The sequence below is a fragment of the Phyllostomus discolor genome, chromosome 3, assembly GCF_004126475.2.
Source record: "Phyllostomus discolor isolate MPI-MPIP mPhyDis1 chromosome 3, mPhyDis1.pri.v3, whole genome shotgun sequence".
In the NCBI taxonomy this organism is placed as follows: domain Eukaryota; kingdom Metazoa; phylum Chordata; class Mammalia; order Chiroptera; family Phyllostomidae; genus Phyllostomus; species Phyllostomus discolor.
In genome coordinates, this window is record NC_040905.2 from 126,775,116 (window position 1) to 126,795,632 (window position 20,517).

Consider the following 20,517-nt stretch of genomic DNA (forward strand, 5'->3'; position numbering starts at 1 on the left):
TCAGTGGGGAGAGGGAGGAGAAGAATGGGAGAAAGGTACAGGGAATAAGAAGCAATATTTGTAGGCATAAATAGATGGGGAGAGGTTAGGAATGGTATAAGAAATAGAGAATTCAAAGAACTTATATGTACAACCCATGGACATGAACTAAGGGGGGGGGATGCTGGAGTGTTGGGGGGTGCAGGGCAAAGGGGGGATAAAAGAAAAAAATGGGAAAATTATAATAGCATAATCAATAAAATGTACTTACAAGTTATGACTAGAGTGCACACTTGTAAAATGCCAACCAATACAATAAAATATGTTAAGTAAAAAACAAAAATATCTCCCATAATCTCACCCCCAAAAGATACTATGAACAGTCTGGAATAAATCTGTGCAGGGGTTTAAAATGCTTATGTGGATGAATGTTTTTAAACATAAATGAAATCAGCCATAATTATTCTTTGTTTTTTATGATTTCTTACTTAATAATATGAAATACATCCTAAATGTCTTCCCATAAAAGTACATACTAAATCTATAACATAGTTTCCTTTCCTCCTTTTTTTAAATTTATTTTTGGGCAATTCTTTTTTTTTTGTATTATATTCTCAAATTTTATTTTAGAATATTAATGGTTTAATTTAAGAAAAATAATTATTACAATTAAACTTATAAATATTATTTATTATTGGTAGTAGTTTATGAAAATTACTGTTAAGAAACATTATATACTATTAATATTAGGTATTTTGACTCCCTTTTAACTATACATACTTCATTTGAATACTGAAAGTCATTCCTTAGATTTGAAAATAATGTGTATACAATAAATGAGAGAACTAAGTTCTGCATATTTTCCAATTGCTTATTATGCACAGAGCTAATACTATCATTATATGTGGCATCTCTAGATGGCAAGTACATCAGTGGGAGTTTGGGAAAACTTGTTAAATAAATTATAATTGCAGGTAAAATTAAACTTGGAAGTAGAATCATTGATATGTTGAATATGCATCTGGTTACAATTCTTTGAACCATTTAGGAACATCTCTATCCTATTCTAACTCATGAGCTTTTTGCATATTGTAATTGCTAAGCCTCCTCTGTCTGAATTCAGACCATATGTGAAGTTTAGTCTTATCCTCAAGGAGTGTTTTTGTAAATTCTTAATGGTCAGGATGATGGTCTGGTCAGAAGTTGCCTCTCTTCTTAATAACATATATCTTCCCTAACAAGTTAGAGTTTAGGATCAGATCTTCTCACGTCCTCCTCAAGCAATGAGCCATTTGCCTGTGTAGTGTACAAAATCCACTACCAGAACTTAGCACCTGCTTCTGTGGAATGGGTGAACAACCCCTTTATAGGATGAAGAATTTGTGGTTTATCTTATTTCATTTATAATTTTATCCTCTCCCTGCCCTTCATTTGTTTGAAGCCAGTCCCAGGCATCACATCATTTCATCCATAAATATTTCATCATGCAACTCTAAAATATAAGGATTTTAAATAAAACATAACCACAATACCATTATCCTACTTAAAAATTAACAATAAGTCTGGACACTTCTGGGAAGATGGTGGCACATTGGCTGGATCTGGCACATGTGTTGCTGAGAGGGCTTTGTAGTGTCTGACAGGATAAGTGACCTCTTCTTTGATGAAGACTCAAAGACAGTTACTCTTTTCTCACTATGAGTGTCATCACCCTGAAGTCATGGGATGAAGTTTGCTGAGGAGCAGTTGCTAAAGCATAGGTGGACTCAAGGCAAAGGTTTGGGCCAGAAGGAGAATGGCATTATCCAGTGCTCAGGATAACGCTAAAGCAGGACACTCATGGATTGGGACATGACCCTGCCAAGGAGTTCACAAACTACTGATGGAATGAGCTCTTCAACAAAACTGCAGCCAGTTTGGTAGTTGAAACTAGACAGTATGGAGTACAGATAAAGCACCTTTCTAAGGAGATCGCCCATCATAATTATGCCAAGCCCAACTTGCTGTATCAAGAGTCTCTGCAAATGGCCACGCTGACAGGTGGGGAGAAGCCAGATAAGGACTTGGAAAGCTGCGGTGATGGCAACAACCAGGGGCCTCTGAAAATGTGAGACTTCATTTTAGCCCTGGGATCAGAATAGTGCCAGGTCCTGAACAGAAACACAGTGTTGAAAGAATGTTTTAGGGGGAGGAGAGGTCAAGCTTTTCTACCAGACGTTTGTAATTCCCACCTTCTCCCCCAACCCTCCAACAGTCTGACTGATGAGATGTTGCTTGAAGCCTGTGAGGGGTGAACAGCACAGAAGGCTCCCCATCTTGGGATTATGATGAAGGCTAAGCCTATTCAGTTGGAAGCCCAGGAGCAGGCCTTCCTGGATCAGCTCCAAGGCCAGCATGTTGGGATCCCTCAACTGCAGTGTGAGTGCAAGCCTCTCTCTCTCTCTCTCTCTCAAAAAAAAAAAAAAAAAAAAAAAAAAAAAAAAAAAAAAAAAAAAAAAGCAGAAAGAAGAGGAAGAGGCTACAGCAATTGAAAGGAATGCAGAAAAGGAATACCCAGAACACACTGACCATAGTATCAGGAAAGGCAAGAAGAAGAAAAGACAATATCAAGAAGTAAAGGTCACAGGTGAGAGAGAGGGAATAATCATAGGGGATGAGGAGGAAGTCACAGGAACAAAAGATCTTGGGAAACTGAAGAGCAGAGAACAAACTGATCAGTGCTCTAGGAAAAGGAAGAAAAAGAAGAGGCAGCACCAGGAAGAGAAGCTGAGGATCTCAGATAAAGGAGAAGGTAAGGAGGTTCTAGGTAGTGTCAGAACAGAGGTAGAGAGCAGAGCACACACTGATCTATGCAGCAGAAGCAGGAGGCAGCAACATGAAGAGGAAGAACATAGAGGATAAAGAAATTGAGGCTGCTGTAGATAGTGAGACCTGGGAAGCAGAAAGCAGAACATGCAGTGATAAGAAAAGCAAAAGCAAGAAAAGACAGCAGCATCAAGAAGAGGATATCTTGGCTACAAGGAATGGATATGAGGGGATGGCACTAGGGAGAGCTCAAGCAGCAGAGGGGGGAGGAGGAGGCAGCAGCAAGCAAAGGAGAAAAGATCCAGAGTCAGCACTGACCAAGAGAAAAAAAAAAAGGAAGAAAAAAGCAAAATGAAGAGAGACTGAAGGTCAGGTCAGGTGCTCAATAGATTTTTTTTCAGGTGTTGTTGAAGCCTCAGAGATCTGAGCTGATGCAGGTCTCCTGAACCCTCCCAGTGAAGAGTCCTTACTGAGAGAAAACAGATCTATAATACTAGCCTGCTGATAGGACAGCGGTATCACTATTCTTTAATTGAGGGAGTGGGCATCTTCTTTGCAGCTTCTGATCCAGAGTTCATGAACTAAAGTGCCAATAGGAGCCAGGTAGCTAAGGGACAGGGAATGCTGAGGGCTGTGGTAACAGGAATGCAAATACCCTTTGGAATGGGTATCCTTGCTAAAAGAAGCTGGAAATGTAGACTTATGTGGTATGTATTGTTTTATTTTGTTTTGTTTTGAATATTATGAAGCTAAGTAGGTCTATGAGCTGGTTTCTAACATTATGAAAAACAATTTAATAAATGTCAGCTTGGGATCCTGCCCTAAAAATTAAAAATAACTCTTTCATATCAGCAATTATCCAGACAGTATGTGAATTACCCTCATTGTCTCATAAATTTTAAGTTTATTTGAATTGGGGTTCAAACGAGACCCATATATTAACATTAGTTATTGTGCTTTTAAGCCTTCCAAGTAAGTCAGTTTGATAGAGTAGGCAATTAGACAGACATGAGCACAGTAGAAAAAATATAGGCCAGATACAGAAGGTCACCAGGGCAGAAGGCCCTGGGAGTTTTAGCAAAAAGCAAAACTGGGAACAGAAGTATTACAGTGTGCAGCCTCTCTCCCCAGGGAAACCTTTCCTCCCCTAACATATCACTGGTCATGTGGTTTAGACCTCTTGAACTTTCATATTGCTGGTCATTCCTCCCCTGGCTTATTGCTACTTATGTGGTTTAGACACCCTTAGAGAAGGAACAAGGGGACCAGAGAAGAACTTCATACAAGCCTTTGAACAACAACTCCCTTAAACATTAAGCCCTCAGCACATGAGGTTCAGAACCACATCAAATAATCTTAGGAACATAGTTTGTAGTCTGTTAATTACGAAGACAGAGTTTTAGTGAAACTAGAGCTTCAGTTATGTTTCAGCTCCAGGTCCAGTAAAATAGCAAAGCCAGGAAGGGATGACATGGCTGATATCAGGACCAGCTGTGATGACTAATGATCACCTACTCTAGCACCAACCAGTCAGTAGAGAAGTTCCTGAGAGGACACACCTGGAAAGCTGAGGCCTACCCTAAAATCTACACTTTTAGAGAAGCAGATAAAAACCCTCAAGAATTCAGTTCTCTCTCTCTTAGGCCTGCAACAACCCACTCCCTTCCTTCCTCAGGCATGCTCTCTTCTCTCTCTTTTTCACTTTCTCAGTGTTTCTCAGTATCTTTCACTCTCTTTTCATCTTCCTCCCTCTTTATAATTTTTATTGTTTCTCAAGTACAGTTGTCTCCATTTACCTCCCAACCACTTCCCCCAGCCCCACCCATCTCCACCTCGCACCTTCGATCCTAGCTCCCTTTGGCTTTGTCAGTGTATCCTTTAAACATGTACCTTGACAACCCCTCCCTTTTTTCCCCATAATCCCACTCTGGTCACCATCACTTTGTTCTTTATTTCCATGTCTCTGGTTCTATTTTGCTCATTTGTTTTGTTCATTAGGTTCCACTTACAGGTGAGATCATATGGTATGTGACTTTCACTGCCTGGCTTATTTCACTTAGCATGATGGTCTCCATTTCCATCCATGCTGTCTTTCTTTTTTTCTTGATAAGTCTGCTTAAGGGTTTCTCAATTTTGTTTATGTTTTCAAAGAACAAACTCCTGCAGTTTTTGATCATTTGAATTGTTCTTTTAGTCTCCATGTCCTTTAAACCTGCTCTGATTTTTTGTTTTTTTACTGTGAGTCAAGTACAATTGTCTCTATTTTCCCCAAGGCTCTATTTCCCAGTGCTGTGATCTTGGATTGCGCTCAGTGCCTTGCCTCACAATCGCCACCTCGCTGGGTCTGCCGGTTGCCACCCCTCGGCCAGGGTCTGCCAGCTGCCGCTTACACTCTCAGGGTCCACCCGCTGTGGTCTTGCATGACCCAGATGCCTTACATACCCAGTTCCAACACTCTTTGCTGTCCTCGCTGTGACGGGCGCTTGGCTGCCTGACTCCGCCCCTCCTACTGGTCTGCTGGAACCTGTCTATTTTAACTCTGAGTTCCATTCAGATCAATCTTCTGTCAGCTCTGGTTGTTATTCTGTTTCTAAATTGTTGGCTGTCTCTATCTTGGTTGTGCAAGGAGGCACAGTGTTTCTACCTATGCCTCCATCTTGGCTGGAAGTCACCATATGGCTTTTAATTGGAGTATTTAATACATTTACACTTAAAGTTATTATTGACAGATACTTATTCATTTGCCCCACTTTGTACCTTTTTTCCTCTGTCTCTCACTGTTTTTCTTCCTCTTCTTAAAAATTGTCTCTTTAACATAACTTACAGTGCTGGTTTGATGGAAGTGTATTCTTTCAGCTTTTTTTGGTCTGGGAAAGTCCTTATTTCACCTTCCATTTTAATTGAGAGCCTTGCTGGGTAGAATAGTCTTGGTTGCAGGCCTTTGCTTTTCTTTATTTGGAATATTTTTGCCACTCTCTCCCCTCCTGAAGTATGTCTGTTGAGAAATCAGCTGCTAGCCTTATCTGAGCTCCCTTGTATGCTACTTCTTGTTTCTGCCTTGCTGCTTTTAATATTCTCTCTTTGTCTTTAAAACTTGCCATTTTAATTATGATGTGTCTTGGAATAGGCCTCTTTGGGTTCATCTTGATTGGGATCCTCTGTGCTTCCTGTACTTGAGTGGTTTTACACCTCTCTGTGTTAGGGAATTTTCTGCCATTAGTTTTTCAAACAGCGTTTCTATCCCTTGCTCCTTTTCTTCACCTTCTGGTATTCCAATGATTCTAATGTTCATTTCACGTTGCCTTGGAGTTCCCTTAAGCTATCTTCATATTTTTTAGTATTTTGCATGCAGCTGCTCTACCTAGGTATTTCTATCTACTTGTCCTCATTAATTCTTTTCTCAGCTCACTAATTCTGTCCTCAGCTTCATCCGTCCTGCCTGTAATTCTAGTGTATTTTTATTTCAGATATTGTATCCTTCATTTTATCGTGGTTCTTGGTTATGGTTTCCATATCCTTTTTCATAGTATTGTAGTTACCACTTAGTTCCTTGTGGTTTTCAGTGAGTTCCTTGAACATCCTTATAACCATTCTTTTGAATTCTTCATCTGATAGTTTGCTCTTTTCCATTACATTTAGCCCTCTTATTGGGGAACTTCTGTTCCTTTTATTGGTGGTCCTTTCTTTGTCTCCCTATTTTAGGTTACTCTTTTTGTTTGTTTCTGTGGTCCCCAAAGTTCTTCTTTGCAGCTGTCTTCATAGGGTGAAATTCTGTGGTAGGAGTTCTGTGGGACTCAGTGGCTCAGTCTCTTTGATCTCCTTGTCTGGATGCTGAGGGGTTGCCCTTCTTTCTGTTTATGTGGAAACTCTTCTTGTACTTGGGCTTTACCTGTGGGTGGATCCTTTGTTGATGGGGTCTCTTCTTCAGCAGGTTTACTAGTATTCACAACTCCCACCTTGTCTTCTATGCTGTTGTACATGTGTAGATTAACAAAGCAGTATTACCAGACCACCAAACATATGCCAGCAAAAAGAATCCCCTACCACATCATCAGCCTCAACCACAATAGAACTAAGATTAATAAATTTGAAGAGGTATCAAAGATATTATATGCTATGACAAAGAGAATATGAGGTTATTAGAAGAGGGGAAAATGTTGTTGTGTGGCAAAAGAGAAGAGAATTGGTAAGAATTGACAATGAGAAGAAAGGGAGACAGCAAAATTTACAACATAAGTAAAACACAAAAGGGTGATGGGAAAAATGGAGTAAGAAGAGAGAAGATTATACTATGAGATTTGATGTAAAACTGAAAAGGTACTGGACATATCTCAGCAAAATTGCAGAAAACCTGCAGAAGGGGTGCTTGCAATGCCAGCTGAATGAAATTTAATAAGGTTGAAATGGAAATAATATTTAGGAAAAACAAAAAGTTAATATAAGGTATCCACAGTAAAGAAAAATTATTTTGAGAAGATAGGGGAAACAAACTAATAAGAGTAAGGGATAAAGCCCAGGTTGAGAGAGGGGAAAATAGAAAGAGTGAAAGAACAAAAAAAGAGAAAAAAGGCAAGAGATAAAACAGTGAGAAGACACTGAAAATTTTCTGATACTGTCCCAGCCAGTGACTGCCACCCCAGTCACAGCTCTGGTACACTGCTGGCTGTGTTTCTATTATTGTGTCTTTATCCTCCCAGCAACTTTAAGGGTCAAGATCTCTCTTGGTGCAGGTTTGTGACTTCCCTTCTCTGGGAGGGAAGGAGCCTCTAAGTTTCAGTCACTGACCCAGCTCTCCTCCAATGCTCCTGGACTCAGCCTTGGTCTTTGGTGCAGTGTTGAGGGCCCTCCTGTTGGTCTACAAAATCTTTGTACCATCCATTTTTAAGTTTCCTCTGCAATCTTTGGCTTCCAAACTTCATATCAGCTGGGATTCTGTTGGTTGTTTACTCTTTTCTTTGGAAGATCAGCTAGATGTCCCAGTTGGATGCAGGAGCAAATATGTTCACCTCCCACCTACCTTGCTGCCATCTTCCCCATCCCACATCTTTCCTTCCCCTTTCTTCCTTTAAGTTGCATGTCTTTGTTTTCTTTCTCCTAAGCTCCAAGGGCACTTCTCTTGCCTCAGTAAGTTGTTTACTGGGTCCACACAGCTCAGTTGGTTCACTTCTACCTGTGTCTCTTTCTAAATAAACTTTCACTTTACTTGAGTCTTGACTCTGAATTTTTTCCTAGCCAAACTCAAGGACTGATGTCTAACATCTGGTGCTGTTCACCATTAATAGGTTGAGGACACAAGGTGGGCTCTCCCTCACAATCTCCCATCACAAGACTTTGACAAGAGTATTCCCAATGGGTTCCTGAGCAATTTGTGGGTAAGGGGAAGTCAGAACCCCAAGAGGGATTGGCAGGTTTCCTGGAGTATGGGCAGGTTAGAATATAAGCTTAGAAAGCTTCCAGTGTCCTCATCTTACAGGACAGAAATCAAGCCCCCCACTGGTATAGAAAGCCTTCCTGAAACAGACACCTGCCAACTCCAGTCACAACTTTTAATCATTCACTTTATGCACTGACTCATTCATTCATTCACCCACTCATTCAACAAGTACTCATTCATCAAATATTTTTAAGGTCTTAATACATGCTGAGCACCATTTTAGGTAATGGGAATACAGAAGTGAACTAAATAGACAATAGTGCTTCTCTTCGTAGAGCATATATTCTAGAATAGGGAAACATAATGACTGAAAATAAAGAGATAGAATGTATAGTATAGTTTCTGATCTGTATAGATGCTGATAAATGCTAAGAACAAAACCTAAAACAGGGAAGATTTGAAAGTGATAAGGTGAGGGAGATGTGTGGACATTTTAAATAGGGTGATCATATGGAAAGCTTTATTCAGAAGTTAGCATTTGACTGAAGATAGCAAAGAAGTGAATTGTTTGCATTGCTGGGGGTAGGGGGGAGGTATGGGGAGAAGAAAGTCTTTTCCTCTCCTTTTTGTTCTCTTCTGAGATGCTCTCTGGCTACCTCTCAGCCTTGCCTCATCACAAGGCTTCCCTCAACTCTGGGCCCCATTTTATTTCAATGTTCTGCACTGAGCCTTTAGCCCTGCCTTTGCCCATGGCTCTGCCCATGAACCCCAGTTGTCTCTGCACCTGCCCTCTGGCCTGATGTCCCTTGTGGCCCCTCTGTGTCCCCAGGGCATCCTTAGCCCCAATCCCATAAATTCCAAGACTAGCTCCTGCATTCATCCTCCACCTTCCACCAGTGGAAGAGTGCCATAATGGAAAACTTTTATTAGTAAGCATAATAAGAAGAATAGGTACACAGAAGGGCTTACTACCAACTGGCCTCTGCGCTGAGCACTAAATGTTCCTTGTCTCCACCAGAGTTCCACAGAGATACTTCTGTTCCAGCCACCGTAATCTCTCATAAATGAAGCAGCAGCCTCCCTTCTTGTCCCTCTGCTTATTCTCTTTGCTTTCTTCTATAAGTTGTTAGAGATTTCCTTTTTTAAACATAATGTAGATCAGGTCTTTCTAGGTTGTCCTCTCTCACCCACCTCTGCTTCTAGCACTCTCAGCCACATCATCCCTGTTTGTATTATTATTTCTGGGTGTACTTTGTATATGTTTCTACACTCATTAATATAAGTGTCTTTGTTCATTGTGTTTTCCTTACCACCTAGAACAGTGCCTGACCCAGATTTTGATCTCAACAAATGTTTGTTGAATTGGTCAATGAACAAGTGACCTAATTTAATTCTCTACCAGCTCTGTGGTCAGTTTCTTTGGCTCTCAACCATGACCAAGCATTAAGGAGCTTTAAAAAATTACTGGTGCTGGAAACCACACCTAACAGGTTCATATTTCTTTGACCTGGAGTGGGTTTAGTTTGAGCACTTTTAAAGCTCCCAGGTGATCTTGATGTGTAGCCACCTATGCTAAAATCCACACTTAAATTTTGTAGCCACCTTGGCAGAAGGAAGGATGACAGGGTAGGAGCTGTCAGTGTCAGTCAGAATTTCCATCTTACTCAAACTCATACCTGCAGAAAGCCTGGCTACTTTCAGGACTGCTGGGGCCAAACCAGGTTGGGGCAGCAAACTTTGTGGCACTTGAGGAGTGAAGCTGTGGTCCAAAGGGCAACTTCTGGCTTCCCTTTATGACCAGAGTAGGACCAGCAGGCAGCTGAATTTCTAAAGAAATTCAGAGGCAGAAATGACATCCCTCCCTAGACATATGAGGACACAATGGCCTCAGCAGCAATGTTCCGAGTTCTGGGGTTCTGGAGCACTAGGTGGCCTGGAAAAAAATGTGCTATTGTGAAGTAAGAGCTCCTCCTACCCTTGCTGCGATGAGCTTGGTCATGGAGGTGGTAGGGAGCTGGAGATCTCCTAGAAGCCAGAAACAAAACAAACTATGGGGCTCTGGGGGACATAGAAGATTCCTGAACTTCATGCCTAAAAATTGAAAACTGAATCCCAAGCTCTGTTTCTAACCAGCTGTGTGGCCTTGGGCATGTCACTGGGTATTCTGCAGCTTAGTCCCTTCTCCAAAAAATGACATACAGCTCACAGGGGTGTTAAAGAAGAGGGAGTGTGGAAAGTGAACAGCATGCTACCTAGAAGGCAGAAAGCCCTGTCCTGTCCTCCCCTTCTTGTACCCTCCCCATCTGTGCCAGCCACACTGGCCTTCTTAATGTTCTGTAATGGAGAGAACCTCCCTCCACCCCAGAAGTTAAGAAAGGGTTGGGAAGTGCCAAGGGTAGCACATGAACAGCAGCCACAATGTGGCTGCCAAAGCAGTGCATGTCACCTGATAACTAGGGCAACATATTCTGGAAATGCAGGAGGTTCTGGGGACAGGAGAGGCCTTTATGTAAAAGGGAGAGCACACAGAAACACCACACCACCCTCTAGGATTTATGCACATTCCCAGCCACTGGGAACTGGAGTTACTGGGTCCCAGGTCTTAAGGATCCTGTGATCCAGGAATGTTCCCAAGTCCCCTCCCTGAGAACTCCAGACTGCCTGGAGTACAGCAGGCACTAGGCCTGTAAAAGGAAAGAGGAAGATGCTCTGTTACTGAACCCAAACAGTAAGAGGGGGAGGTACTATCCTCTGCTGCCTACCAGGACAGAGTTCAGTGGAAAGGATCTTTATTTAACAATCATAACAAAGGCAAAGAAGGGAAAAAAAAAACAAAATAGCTAATTAAATATTTGAGACAATCATATATTTGAAATAATGGCTAGTTTCTGCCTCAAAGCCAAATTCCTCTAAGACACCCAAAGAAAAGTCACCCTGTCACACTCTTTGCCAGCTCATTTCAAGGTTGTGTCAGGAACCTCTTCTCCCATCCAAAAGTATCGTAAACATAGGTGGCTTAGGTAGTCTCCAATTGCCCTCTACCTTCAGGCATCTTTCAGAGTCTGTGCATCCAGGCCTTCTACCCATGGTGTACTGTCCTCTTCTTACTGCTGCTCACAGAAACACACTGGCAACTGGTGGCAGATGTCTTCATGACTGTCAACATGCCCTCTGCTGGGAGAGGGGTGTGGGGCTTGTGGCCATTGACAGGTACATGCAGGGGAGGGGTGTGGAATGGGGTCTTCCCCTGGCAGGCCTAAATGGGCAACTATTGACAGGCTCATGTGGGCAAGGAGCCAGCTGCTGACAGGTACATGCTGCATTGTAATGAATTACAGATTTTGAGGTATGAAGCCTACCATTAATAGGCCCAAGCCTCATCCCCATGCCCCTCCTGTCCCTAATGTCCTGAGCCCAGGAATTCCAGCTGGCTAGGAAGAAGGGAGATCAAAAGGAGCTGCATTTCCACATGATGCTGCTTCTATTTTTCAAATGAGTCTCCCTCCCAGAATTCCTTGCATATACAAGTGCATTTCACCCTGGTTGCCAGGGCAAAACATGCAAGCATCTCTCAAACCCTCACCGATTTCCAGGGGTGGGGACCCTCATTAAAACTCTCCCTTTAACACTCTGGATATTTGTGATCTTACAAGGGCATATGGATGAAGGTCTTATTCTTCTGTAACTACTTCCTTCTGGCCAAGGACATAGTCTGACCTATACCCTGGTCCATAGCTCCCTAACAAAGGGGTTTTTGGAGTGGAGGAGAGTCTTCATGGGAGGGAGAAGAATATTGCAATGTGCAGTTCAGTTAGTTTTCCCTGGAAAGTGGCATGTGCAATGTCCAAACGATTGCATTGATGGAGATACTGGCAACCTGGTTTTGCTCTGGAGGTGACAAAGTTGGCAGAGGGTTAGAGGCACAATCAAACCACAACAACTAAGTAACCAAGGTAGGGACTGTTACATTTTCCCCCTTTTAAGGCTTCTGGATTTTTTCTGTCCAAACCTTTAAGGCAGAGAAGGAGACCAGTTTCAAAAGAAAGCCAAAATGGCATCCCATACTTCACTACCTGAACCACCTAGTCCAGCCAAACTGTTGAGTCTTATGAAGAGATGAAGTGGGTGGGTTTCTCAATTGGGGAGGATGTTCATCTGAAAGGCCTTTGCTGGAATGATATTAAGTAATGACATGTGAACTAGTTCAACTTCAAAGTGAAAACAAACGTTGAGAACAGTTAGCTGCACTAAAGTCCAATTTTCACAATTATCACCAGGCCTTATATCTTTTGTTACTTTACTATCCAATCTAATGTGAGGTTTTAACCTTTAGAAACCTCAATTTATTTTCAAAACAAAACAGCAGAAAGAAATAAGGAAGTACTAGAACTAGGTTTAGAACCTTGGCTCTCAAAGATGATAAGCTGCCTCATAATTCACCAATGAATCATCTAGTCCAGCCAAACAATTGAGTCTTAGGAGGTGGTAATGCAGGCTTCTCAAGTGGGGAAGATGTTCAGCTGCAAGACCTTGTCAAGCAGTGACAATTTGACAAATCCTTCATATAACTAGTTCAACTTCTAAATGTAAACAAACTTTGAGGACAGTGAGCTATATTAAAGTCCACTACCCATAATTATCTCTATGCCTTATATCATTTGTTACTCTACTTTTCAACTGAATGTGAAGTTTTAACCTTTTGAAACCTCAATTTCTTTTCAAAACAGCCAAAGCAAAGACAAAGTTTCAGGGAAAAGGGAAGCAGAGGATTGGAACTAGCCTTAGAACCTTGTTTCACATCTACCAGTCACACTAAACAGTCACACAGACAACCTCTCCTAGGTACAAATGGCACAAAGGCCAAATGGCAGAGACATTTCCTCACTTCAACTGGTATCACAAATGGTCATGGCAGAAAAAAAAAACAGCTAAGTTACCTCTAGTCCCCACAAGATCATAAAGAACCAAGAACTGAGGTTTCTTTCATTTCAAGTTAAGTGTTTCAGAACTTTCTATACTCATTCAGATCAAGGAGTCAAAAGTCCCAAGGTTTTCAAAAATAAGTAAAATGAAGGAAAATTGTCCCTTTGTATCAGGAGGGTCATTGTCTTCTCCAAAATCTCCTTCCAGAGTGCAGGTTTAGCTGTATTTTTCAGCACTGACCACAGCAGTCATGTTCAAATTCTCCTATTGTGCCCATTTTATTTGTGTATGGTGGATCCGAAGCTTAATTCCCATGAGCATTAGAGAAGAATGCATTGTCAACAGGATGTCATAGAAACCAGTCCATTTCTCAGCTAGCTAATGTTCAGGTCCTTGAGTCTTCTGAGTCTTTATTTAGTAAGACTAGGTCTCCAGGTGATGAGCACACTTGTGCAAAATAGTGTTTGCCCAAAATATATATATGGTTTAATTTCGACTCATGTTCCAAATCTAAAGGGGGAATTCCTAAAACAGAGATTTAAAAGGGTTTCCCATAAACTATTTCAAAAGGGTTTAACTAGAGCCCACTTCTGGGTGCCATCATAATTCAGTCCAAAGCAATGGAGGGTTCCTTGTCCCTTCAAATGTATTTCCTGGAATGCTTTTGCCAGGGCCTTCTTTACTGTGTGCTTCATTGTCTTCAGTCTTTTCCATAAATTGGAGTCTTTAAGATGCATGTAGTTACCAGTGTATTTTCAGTGCCTGTCCAACTTTCTGGCAGACTTCCAAAGTGAGTGATGGTCTTCTGTCACTCTGAATGCTGTGAGAAAATCCAAACCTAGGAATCACTTCTTTAAGTGAAATTTACATTATTTTTTATTTTTTAAAAAATTTCATTGAAATTTTATTATTTTTAAGATTTTATTTATTTATTTTTAGAGGGAGAGGAAGAGAGAGAGAAAGAAAAAGAAAGAAACATCGATGTGCAAGAGAAACAGGGACCTGGCTCACAACACAGACATGTGTCCTGAACAAGAATCAAACCAACGACCTTTTTATTTTTTTAATTTTTTAATTTTTTTTATTTTAATCATTGTTCAAATACAGTTTTCTCCTCTTTACTCCCAATCCAGTCCCCCCTCCAACCCTCCCCACTTCCCTCCCATTACCACCCTCCCTTTAGTTTATGACCATGTGTCCTTGAGGTTTGTTCCTGTGAACCCTTCCCACTGTCCCCTCAAATTCCCTCTTCTCTCCCCTCCGGCCACCGTCAGCCTGTCCTCTATTTCAGTGTCTTTGGTTATGTTTTGCTTGTTTCTTTGTTTTGTTATTTAGGTTCCTGTTAAAGGTGAGATCATGTGGTATTCGTCTTTTACTCATTGGCTTGTTTCGCTTAGCATAATGTTTTCCAGCTCCATCCACGCTGTTGCAAAAGGTAGGAGCTCCTTCTTTCTTTCTGCTGCATAGAATTCCATTGTGTAAATGTACCATAGTTTTTTGATCCATTCATTTACTGATGGGCATCTTGGTGGCTTCCAGCATCTAGCTATTGTAAGTTGTGCTGCCATGAACATTGGGATGCATAGGTTCTTTTGAATTGGTGTTTCAGTATTCTTAGGATAGAGTCCCAGCAGTGGAATTGCTGGGTCAAAAGGCAGCTCCATTTTTAGTTTTCTGAGGAAGTTCCATACTGCTTTCCATAGTGGTTGTACCAGTCTGCAGTCCCACCAGCAGTGCACTAGGGTCCCCTTTTCTCCACAACCTCTCCAACACTTGTTGTTTGTTGCTTTGTTTATGATGGCCATTCTGACTGGTGTGAAGTGGTATCTCATTGTAGTTTTAATTTGCATCTCCTGATAGCTAGCGATATTGAACATCGTTTCATGTATCTTTGGATTTTCTGTATGTCCTCCTTTAAGAAGTGTCTGTTCAAGTCCTTTGCCCACTTTTTAATTGGATTCCTTGTCTTCTTAGAGTGCGGTCTTGTAAGTTCTTTATACATTTTGGAGATTAAACCCTTGTCTGAGATATCATTGGCAAATATGTTTTCCCATACAGTTGGTTCTCTTTTTATTTTGATACTGTTTTCTTTAGCTGTGCAGAAGCTTTTAATTATGATGAAGCTTTTAATTATGGTTGCACGTGGCTGTCCAGTTCTCCCAACACCATTTGTTGAAGAGGCTATTTTTATTCCATTTAATGTTGCTGCTCCCTTTGTCAAATATTAATTGACAAGAGACTTGGGTTTATTTCTGGGCTCTCTGTTCTGTTCCATTGGTCCATGGGCCTGTTTTTATGCCAGTACCAGGCTGTTTGACTACAGTGGCCTTGGAGTATAGTTTAGTGTCAGGTATTGTGATCCCTCCTACTTGACTCTTTCTCAAAATTGCAGCAGCTATTCGGGGTCATTTATAATTCCATATAAATTTTTGAAGTGCTTGTTCTATGTCTGTGAAATATGCCTTTGGTACTTTAATAGGTATTGCATTGAATGTGTAAATTGCTTTTGGTAGTATATGGACATTTTGATGATATTAATTCTTCCAGTCCATGAACACGGTATATGTTTCCATTTGTTTGTGTCTTCCTTGATTTCTTTCTTCAGTGTTGTGTAGTTTTCTGAATACAGGTCTTTTACCTCTTTGGTTAGGTTTATTCCTAGATATTTTATTTTTCTTTATGCTATTTTGAATGGGATTTTTTCCTTGATCTCTGCTTCTGCTGTTTCATTGTTGGTGTACAGAAATGCCTTTGGTTTCTGGATATTGACTTTGTATCCCGCTGTTTTGCCGAATTCATTTATTAGGTCAAGCAGTTTTTTGGTAGAGTCTATAGGATTTTCTATGTATACTCTCATGTCATCTGCAAACAGTGACAGTTTTGTTTCCTCCTTTCTGATTTGAATGCCTTTTATTTCTTTTTCTTGTCTGATTGCTCTAGCTAAAACTTCCAGTACTATATTGAATAGAAGTAAAAGTGGACAGCCTTGTCTTGTTCCTGATCTTAGTGGAAAAGATTTTAGTTTTTGGCCATTGAGTATGATGTTGGCTGAAGGTCTCTCATATATGGCCTTTATTATGTTGAGGAATACCCCCTCTATTCCCACTTTGCTGAGTGTTTTTATCATGAATGGGTGCTGTACCTTATCAAATGCTTTTTCTGCATCAATTGATATGATCATGGGGTTTTTGTCTTTGCTTTTGTTTATGTGATGTATTACATTTACTGACTTGCGAATATTGAACCTTCCTTGCATCCCTGGAATGAATCCCACTTGGTCATGGTTTATGATCTTTTTAATGTATCGTTGGATGCGGTTTGCCAGTATTTTTTTGAGAATTTTAGCGTCAATGTTCATCAGTGATATTGGCCTGAAGTTTTCTTTCTTTGTTGTGTCTTTATTTGGTTTTAGAATTAGGATGATGTTGGCCTCATAAAAAGAGTTTGGGAGACTCCCATCTTTTTGGATTTTTTGGAATAGTCTGTGAAGGATAGGGGTTAGTTCTTCCTTAAATACTTTGTAGAATTCTCGTGTGAAACCATCTGGTCCAGGGCTTTTGTGTGTTGGGAGTGTTTTGATTACTGCTTCAATTTCTTTTGTTGTTATTGATCTGTTCAGGCTTTCTGCTTCTTTTTCATTGAGCTTTGGGAGATTATATTTTTCTAGAAATTTGTCCATTTCATCTAGGTTTTCAAATTTCTTGGCATACAGCTCTTTGTAGTAATTTCTTACAGTCCTTTGTATTTCTGTGGTATCTGTTGTAATCTCTCCTCTTTCATTTCTGATTGTGTTTATTTCGGTCTTCTCTCTTTTTTTCTTGATGAGTCTGCTTGTCGATTTTGTTTATCTTTTCAAAGAACCAGCTCTTGGATTCATTGATCCTTAGAATTGTGCTTTTAGTCTCTATGTCATTTAATTCTGCTCTGATCTTGTTTTTTTCCTTCCTTCTGCTTTCTCTGGGCTGCCTTTGTTGTTGTTCTTCGAGTTCTTGTAGATGTAGAGTTAGTTTGTTTGTTTGGAATGTTTCTAACCTTTTTAGGTGGGCCTGTATTGCTATGAACTTCCCTCTCAGGACTGCCTTGGCTGTGTCCCATAAGTTTTGGGTTGTTGTGAGCTCATTTTCATTTGTTTCCAGAAACCTTTTGATTTCTTCCCTAAGTTCATTCTTGACCCATTCATTGTTTAATAGCATGCTATTTAATCTCCATGATTTTGAGTGTTTTTGTTTTTTTTTTTTTCCTTCAGGTTGGTCTAGCTTCAGTCCCTTGTGGTCTGAGAAAATGCTTGGTATGATTTCAATTTTTTTGAAATTGCTGAGGCTTGTTTTGTGTCCTATCATGTGGTCTATTTTTGAGAATGTTCCATGTACATTTGAAAAGAATGTATATTTAGCTTCTTTTGTATGGAGGTCTCTGTATATATCAGTAAAGTCCATTTCATCAAGGGTATTGTTCAATGCCACAATATCTTTGTTGATATTTTGTTTAGAAGATCTGTCCATTTTTGATAGTGGGGTGTTAAAATCTCCCACTATAATTGTGTTGCTGTCCATATCTTTCTTGAAGTCCTCTAAGATTTTCTTTATGTATTTGGGTGCTCCTATGTTGGGTGCATATATATTTACAATATTTATGTCTTCTTGATGGATTCTTCCCTTGAGTATTATGAAATGACCTTCTGCGTCTCTCTTTATGGACCTGTTTTGGAAGTCTGTTTTGTCTGATATGAGTATTGCTACCCCGGCTTTTTTTTCCTGTCCATTTGCTTGGAAGATTTGTTTCCAGCCCTTCACTTTCACCCTGTGTAGGTCTTTTATCCTGAGATGGGTCTCTTGTAGACAGCAGACATGTGGGTCATGTTTTCTTATCCAATCAGCTATTCTATGTCTTTTGATTGGAGCATTTAATCCATTTACATTTAAGGTTATTATTGATAGGTACTTATTCATTGTGTTTTATGTACGTGTGTTCCTCTCCTCTCTCTCTCTTTTCCCTCTCTTCCTTAAAGCAGTCCTTTTAGAATCTCTTGCAGAGCTGGTTTGGTTGAGGTGTATTCTTTTAGACTTCTTTTGTCTGGGAAGTTTCTTATTTGGCCTTCTATCTTGATTGAGAGCCTTGCTGGGTAAAGTGGCCTTGGTTGCAGACCTCTGGCTCTCATTACTTGGAATATATCTTGCCATTCTCTTCTGGCTTGAAGTTTTTCCATTGAGAAGTCAGCTGTTAGCCTTATTGGGGCTCCCTTGTATGTTACTTCCTTTTTCTCCCTTGCTGCCTTTAAGGTTCTCTCTTTGTCTTGAAATTTTGTCATTTTAATTATGATGTGCCTTGGGGTGGGTCTCTTTGGGTTCCTCTTGATTTGGACTCTCTGTGTTTCCTGAATTTGTGTGACTTTTTCTCTCATCAAATTAGGGAAGTTCTCCTTCATTACTTGTTCAACTAGGTTTTCGATCCCTTGCTTTTCTTCTTCTCCTTCTGGTATCCCTATTATACGGATATTATTACGTTTCATATAGTCTTGCATTTTTTTTAATCCCTCTTCATTCTTTCTGAGCTTCTTTTCCTTTTCTTGCTCTTTCTGGATGCTGCTTTCTACTTTGTCCTCCAGCTCACTAATCCAATCTTCTGCTTCATCAAGCCTGCTTTTCATTCCTTCTACTGTGTTGTTCAGTTCAGAAATTGTATTCTTCATTTCCTCTTGACCTTTGTTGAGAGTTTCTATTTCCTTTTTCATGTTTATATAGTTTTCAGTGAGATTGATGTAGTTTCCCTCTAATTTCTGAAAGCTCATTGTGAGTTCATTGAATTTCCTGGTAATCATTGTTTTGAACTCACTGTCTGATAGTTGAGGTACCTCTATTTCATTTAGCATTTTTCCTGAGGCTTCCTCGTTTTCCTTCAATTGGGGGTTGTTTCTTTGTTTCCTCATTGTTCGTGGGTTTCTTCTTTTTTCTTCTTGTTTGTTAATTTGATCTGTTCTAATTCCCTTTCATTATGGTGTGAACTTCTGTGGTAGAATATTTGTGAGATTCAGTGGTACAATCTCCTTCACGTATCCTGGTGCTCACAGCTTCCCCCTATTCTTTTTTGTGATCAGTTGGAGGAGTAAGGCAAAATGGTTTAAGACAGCAAGACAGTATACTATGATATTTACTTTAGCAGCCAGTAGAGAAGAGATGGGTTATCCTTTGACTCCTTATAGTGTTAACCGTGATCCTCCACTCCAGTATCCACAATGTAGAAAGGATGGAAAGAAGGTAAGACTCTTATTGGGGACGAGAAGATTGTTAGTTGGATCTAGAAAGCTGTGAGGCTGTGAGAGGTCAGATTCTAAGGTAGGGTTGGAGTAAAGATTAGTATATAGGAGTAGTGAGTAAAAGAGTAGAGACAACCCCCACAATAGGATAGTTCAGAAAATTGCAAAGTGGGCTGAGATCAGGTAGGGGTATTGAGAAGCATTTACAATTGTATAGACTAGGTCTTACTAGCAGTAATAGTAAAGTGACAGTCTTGTGGCAGAATTGATGAGGTCTAGATAATAAGAATAAAGAGTATAGAACCTTGAGAGGTGTATTAATGGAACACAGATGAAGGATAGTAACTTATCAATACCTTGTGACTGAGATACCAGGGGGAACCTATCAAATGACAGTATAACCAGCCAAGGAAAGAAGATTATACAGAAAGAAAAAAGAATACCATAATATTATTAAAATAAAAAATGTCAGGAGAGTGAGTAAAATATAATACAAATTTACAGTAACTTGGAAGATTAAAAAAAAAGGGAAAGAAAAGCAGAAGATGTAGTGCAGGAGAGATAAATTTGGAGTGGAAAGAATAATATTAGGATGAATGGAAGAGAAACATAGGGGATTGCAAGATAAAAATAATAAGAATTGAAAATTAAAATGTCACATAAAACACAAGATAAAATCAATCAACCAACAACAGCTGGAGAAACCAAACAAAACCAAAAAAAAAACCAACAAAAAACCAAAAAAAAACCCCCAAAACAAACCTCTTGTTGGTTTCTAACTGGCCAGACCAGTTTTTCTGATCTTGCTGGCTTCAGCTGGCTGAGAGACCTCTGAAATGCTTCTCTCTGTCCCAGCCAGATCTCAGCAAGTCTGTCAGGTAGCCTGGGCACTCCAGAACACACTGGCTGTTTGGATCTCACTTCCACGTTCTTCTGGACTCCGGGGTCCTGCAGGTTTCCAGCTCTATGATCTCAGGAGGCACCCGTGACGTTTTGGGATTCATTGCGCCCTCCCTGGGGATCGTAAGAGGGTGCACCCTCCCCCAAACTTTTGAGATTTGGGGTCTAGGATCGCCCTTAGCGCCTCGCTGCGACCCTTCCAGGATCAAAGCGCTCAAGAGTCAGTCATCCTGACAGTGCTCGAGCCAAGCTGTTTCCAGCTCCGTATTCCCCGCTGAACCGC

General features: G+C 40.4%; 1 pseudogene; it reads left to right on the top strand.

The window, feature by feature from the left end:
- Positions 1 to 1,556: 1,556 nt before the first annotated feature.
- Positions 1,557 to 20,517, top strand: part of LOC114511755 — a 30,488-nt pseudogene continuing 11,527 nt past the window's right edge.